This window comes from Protobothrops mucrosquamatus, unplaced genomic scaffold, assembly GCF_001527695.2.
Source record: "Protobothrops mucrosquamatus isolate PMUCROS unplaced genomic scaffold, P.Mucros_1.0 scaffold10, whole genome shotgun sequence".
NCBI classification, from domain to species: Eukaryota; Metazoa; Chordata; class Lepidosauria; order Squamata; family Viperidae; genus Protobothrops; species Protobothrops mucrosquamatus.
Genome location: NW_015386397.1, coordinates 1,703,723 through 1,709,722, shown reverse-complemented (window position 1 = coordinate 1,709,722; position 6,000 = coordinate 1,703,723).

Sequence of the window (6,000 nt, the reverse complement as noted above, 5' to 3'; positions counted from 1 at the left end):
TTGTAGGAAGTTTGTGTTCCTATCTTACAACAGTCATGCATAAATTTGTAGTACAGGTAATCCCCGATAAACACCCCCTAGTGTTTACAAAAAAATCCCAAAATTACGAATCTTGCAGCACCACGGCAGTTGTTCGCCCTTACAAATGACTGCAGAAGCTCTACAACATTCATTCTATCCCGCCCCCCTGCTCTTCACAACTGCTTCTCCCTCCCTTATTGCCATGCAGACTCACCTTGAGAAGATCTGTCTCCGCTCTGCCACGATTTCTGAGGGAGAAGAGAGTCAATGGAAGCTCCTGGATGCCGTAATATCGCACGAGTTCAGGCACTCATCCTCTTTTGCAGAGAATGGGTACCTGAACTATCATGAGATAACGGACCCCAGAAACTTTCATTTTTGGCGCAAACTCTGTGCCTGTCTCCTGCTCCCCCCCCCCCAATTCCTTTCTGCCACCACCTGAACACTTTTTACCTGAAGGGAAACCTTGGGGAGATGGGGAGCTCTGTCTATGTGCAAATGCAACATAGACACCCCATTTCCTCACAGTCGAAGTTCCCCATCTCCCCAAGGTCTCTGTTTTGAGCACCTATGGGATCCTTGAAAATGCAGAGATTTGCTGCATTTTCAAGCATTGCATTCACACAGAGAAGGAGCTTCCCATCTCCCCAAGCTCTCCATTCGGATAAAAAGTGTTTTGAGCGTGTAAGGACTTAGAAATGCAGTGATCACTGCATTTCAATGGCTCCCATAGGCGCTCAAACACCTTTTATCCAAACAGAGTTGGGGAGATGGGGAACTCCATCTGTGTGCAAATGCAACGCTTGAAAACAGAGCAAATCACTGTGTTTTCAAGCATTGCATTAGCACACAGACAGAGCTCCCCTTCTCCCCAAGATCTCCGTTCAGTTAAAAAGTGTTTTAGTGGCAGCAGCTTGAGTTTCCCCACTCTGTCCGCTGCTTGAGTTGGGAGGACGACAAGGAGAAGAGCAGTCAGGATTTGGGCTACCGGCCGCTCAGACAAGGAGTAGGTCGGACGGGCTGGGCGGCTGGCCAGGGAGGGGAGATCGTGGCCACTCAGGTAGCTGCCGCTGCTGCAAGCAGCTTGGACACCCCACGATGTCTCCCCACTCAATTGAAGGCTTTGTTCCTGCCCTCAAACTAAGGCCGGCACACGCGAGCAAGCAAGCAGCACAACCGGGCCACAGACAGCATTCATTCCTGCACCCAGCCGACTCCAATTCCACGCTTTGCCCATGGGGAAGCAAACGAAGCAAACACTCTGCCCCCTCAGAATGGAAGCTTCTGGGAGCCATGATCTCTTTTGAACTCACACAATATTACAGCACCCAAGACCTTCCAATGTTGGCACGAAAAGCATTTTTAAGCCAACTCTCCTCTTCCTCAAAGGGAAAGAAACCACGGCAGAGAGGAGACATATTTTGCAAGGTAACTGAGTCTAGCAGGGCAAGAAGGGAGGGGAAAGCATGAGATATCTTAGTGGGTTGGGGAGGCCTTGGAGGCCTGTGCCATCACTAGGCCCTCCATGGCCTTCCCCACCGAGATAACTTGTTGTTGTTGTTAGTTGCGAAGTCGTGTCCAACCCATAAGATACCTTATGTGCATGTTAACAAGCTGCATGCATAGTGTCCAACCCATAAGATACCTTATGTGCATGTTAACAAGCTGCATGCATCTTAACGAGCAGGGAGCGATCTCATTCGAGGCACGAGATTCACTCCCACAAGTTTTCGAGTTACGAATGGAATGGGCAGGCTCCATTACATTCGTAACTCGAGGACTACCTATCACTTGAAAAAGTAATCAGAAGACTGGAGGAGTAAGTGGTCACATTTCAATTTGTAAGAGAAAATGAAGCTTTATCTATTCAAAAGAAGGAGACTCTACAATAGAAACAATAGTGGAAACACCATTTCATAAGTAAGACAATCTAACAAAAGAAGAAGCCCAATGAACAAGAATGAGAAACGGATGCAAATGATGTACAAGATACTCTGCACCACTGGACTTTTGAAATTCCTAACTTATCTTAATGATAAACCTGCCTCATGTATATATTTTCCTGAAAGCTAAACATATCCAATACTGTTATTTGTGGCATATCTGAATTAGCTGAATTACAGATAGGAACTGCACAGATAATAATATCATAATAATATAAAAGCAATATACTGTGTACTTGCATAAAAGCTCATCCACTATGGATGCACGCTTAAATTAGACGAGGTTTGATCAGTGTTTTCCAAGTGTGAAAATGTGAAAAACTGGATAACAAGATCATGGACAGCTAAAGCCACTTATCTGTTAATTGCCAAATTCTATTTTTCATTCTGATTGACTTACAATTGCTTATTGGAAAATTCTAATTCTCCCACTGTCCCTATAGTGGTGAAAATAAGTTTGTGAAACCTTTAACTATTTGTAATCCTGCAATACTGTTACCTACAGCAGGGGTCCCCAACCCGGTCCCTGGACTGGTAACAGTCCGCGGCATAACAGCAACCGCTCCAAACAAATAAGCAAAGCCCCATCCGCAGGATGCAGACAGAACACAAAACCACACCCCCTCTGGTCCATAGAAAAACGTCTCTCCAGGTAACTGGTCCCTGGTGTCCAAAAGATTGGGAACCTATGACCTAAAATACAGACTGAATCCTATCTAAATCCTATTAATAAAGAGTTTCTGGTGATTTGATGAAAATAAACAGATATACAACAACAAAAAATCCAATTCTTCACTGAACACACTGAATTATTATTTTCTGGCCTTTTGTGAGCATGTAAAGCTTAGTTTTAATAGCCAGTGGCACTTGTGTCTATTAAACAATGCCTGCAGGTATTTTGGAATTCCTCTACATAAAATGCTTCATTCAAACCATGCCAAAGATATCAGTTAGCTTAAGGTGAGAGTTTTGCTTTGGCTTTTGTAAATGCAGTTTCTTCTGTTACATCCATTCAATTTGATGAATTTGTGTGTTTAGGATTATTATCATGCTGAAGAAGTCACATTTGTTTCAAGTTTACCTCTCAGATAATTACCCTGACATTCTCCTATAGAATTTATTGGTGCAATCCATTAATTAATTATTCAGTTAGGAAAGTGACAGAGTGGTCAAAATTGTCATAGCTTGGTACAAAAGCAGCAGTAAGACACATGGTTATCACATTTTCTTCTAACAGAAGAGAATATTTGTAGCTCAGGAATAAACTGTAGAGTTTTTGGTGCTCTCTGAGCTGGTTGTTTGTTTGCAAGTATTTCATTACCCAAGGATACTGATAATGTTACCTAGTTGGGTAATGAAACATCTGCAACCAAGCTAAGAGCATTAAGAACTCTTATCAATAACATTGTGTGGCTTGATAAATTTAGAAGAATTTATCTTGGTTAAAGATGGATTGTATACATGTAGCACTAGCAAAAAATTAAGGCATTTCCTTTTGCCAGGAATGGTCATTAAAAATGAAAGATATTAAAAAGTTCTAAACGTGTAAAAAATTGAAAAAGATGGTTCCCTAAATTAAATCCACAATCATCATTTCAATCTTCATATTCAGCATACCTTTTATGATGAGTAAAATTAAACAGTATCAAATAATAGGCCCATTTTAAAAAATACATGATGGACCTATTTAGAAAACAATTAGAAATAAATACAGGGAATTTGTATCATTCATGGTTTCAAATACATCAAATTTGTACTTAGCTGCAATTCCAAGCTCTTAGAACACAATTGACTAAAGCTATGACTAAATCTGAAATTTGGCTAAATTCATCATCTAAGAAGACAAAGGGAAAACATTAATAAAATTACAACATTATGAAAATCAAGCTTTAGAATGGGTTGAAAACAATATAGGAATTAAATATAAAACATCTTTACAATGACTTATGCTTATCCAACTGCCACAAAAAAGGAAGGAAATTGGTTTTAGCAAAAATCAAGGAAAACTCGTGGAAAATATTTGATAGATGTTATTAAAACCCAAGGAAACTTACGATAAATTCTAGTGTAAAGTCCATGTAATGGAGGAGATGTAATGTAAAAGGTATCTATATGGTGATCTTGTAAAGATTCAACTTCTTGGGACTAAAATTTTCATTAAAGTAAGACAAACTGCAACTAAGACTATTAAATCCAACGCTAACTTCATTAAGTTTTTTGACGAACCAAACAATAAGCTATAGATTTTAGATGGTTTTATTAATTGCAGCCATATAGGTAATCTGTGTGGAACACAGGAAAATACCTCCATATGGTGGCAAATATGTTGGAAAACCACTCTAATGCATAAGCTACCCAATAAAAGATATCAATATTATAAAAATGTAGATGAGAGTTTAAACATATTTTCACAAGGCAAAATGAATGTCTAATATGCACTTCCAGTTTTCTAGATCAGTTAATTAAACAAGGCTAGATGCATTTTGCATTCTTCACTGTATTGTAAATAAAATATTTAAAATGTAAACTGAATAAATTTTGTTGAAAAAAAAATAAATATAAATATATATGGCTTCATTTATTCTAATTTAGATCAAAAGCTCAATTTTAAGACTGTTATGCTGAATTGACATTAATGATTTTGATTGTGTATGAAATTGTACATTTTGATACCTTGTTGATACATACAGATGGGGACTGCAGCCAAGAAATTAAAAGACGTTTGCTCCTGGGGAGGAAAGCTATGGCAAATCTAGATAGCATACTAAAAGCAGAGAGATCACCCTGCCAACAAAAGTGCGTATAGTCAAGGCCATGGTTTTCCCAGTTGCAATGTATGGATGTGAAAGTTGGACCATAAGAAAGGCTTGAGCGACAAAGAATTGAGGCCTTTGAACTATGGTGCTGGAGAAGACTCCTGCGAGTCACTTGAACTGCAAGGCGTTCAAACCAGTCAGTCCTAGAAGAGATCAACCCCGACTGCTTTAGAAGGCCAGATCCTGAAGCTGAAACGCAAATACTTTGGCCACCTAATAAGAAGGAAGAACTCACTGGAGAAGGGCCTACTGCTGGGAAAGATTGAGGGCAATAGAAGAAGGGGACGACAGAGAATGAGGTGGCTGGATGGAGTCACTGAAGCAGTAGGCGTGAACTTAGATGGACTCCAGAAGATGGTAGAGGACAGGAAGACTTGGAGGAATGTTGTCCATGGGGTCGCGATGGGTCAGACACGACTTCGCAATTAACAACAACAACAATTGTACTTTTGTTATTAAAACATATAAATTATAGATCTTATTCTGTACAGCAGAAAATATGACAAAAGTGAAAATACTACTTACATTCTATTTTGTTGCTATTATAAACTATGCACCTTATATCCTCTTTCCCCATAACAATACACGTAGCAAAAAACAAAATCTTTGTATTTTTAACGATCTTAGGAGAAAACAAAAAATCCTGCTAAGGTTTAGTCCTTGCTTTTCATTTTAATTAAACAAGCATGCATAATTGCATCACCGCCCTGAGTCCCGTAAGGACTGGAAGACTGTCCTGCTTTGATATATGTGTGTTCAGCATATTTTTAATATATCCAAAAACATAACACAGTTTTTGGATTACAGATTCAAACTGAATAATATACCATAAATTATAATAGTACCATCCTGACTTGTATATTATATATACTCCTTCTGCATGTAGAAACATGTTTTCTATTGCAGCATATCCACTGTATTCATTATTCAGAGAACTGGATGTAAGATAAGAAAAAAAGAACCTCTTTTCCCTCCATGGCCATAACAGCTATGCAGTTCTCCACATTTGTATCAAATATTAGATTATCAGAATCCAATATGCAAATATTTACCTTAATCTAAAAAACACTTGCAAGGTCTATAAAATCACATAAAACAGGTGGTTTTGATGCCTCAATAATGAGGATAAGGAATATACCCCTTTACTTTACAAATTCCCAGCACCAACTTCAATACTGAAACAACTTCAATACTGAAACAAGTTACTGATACAACATATT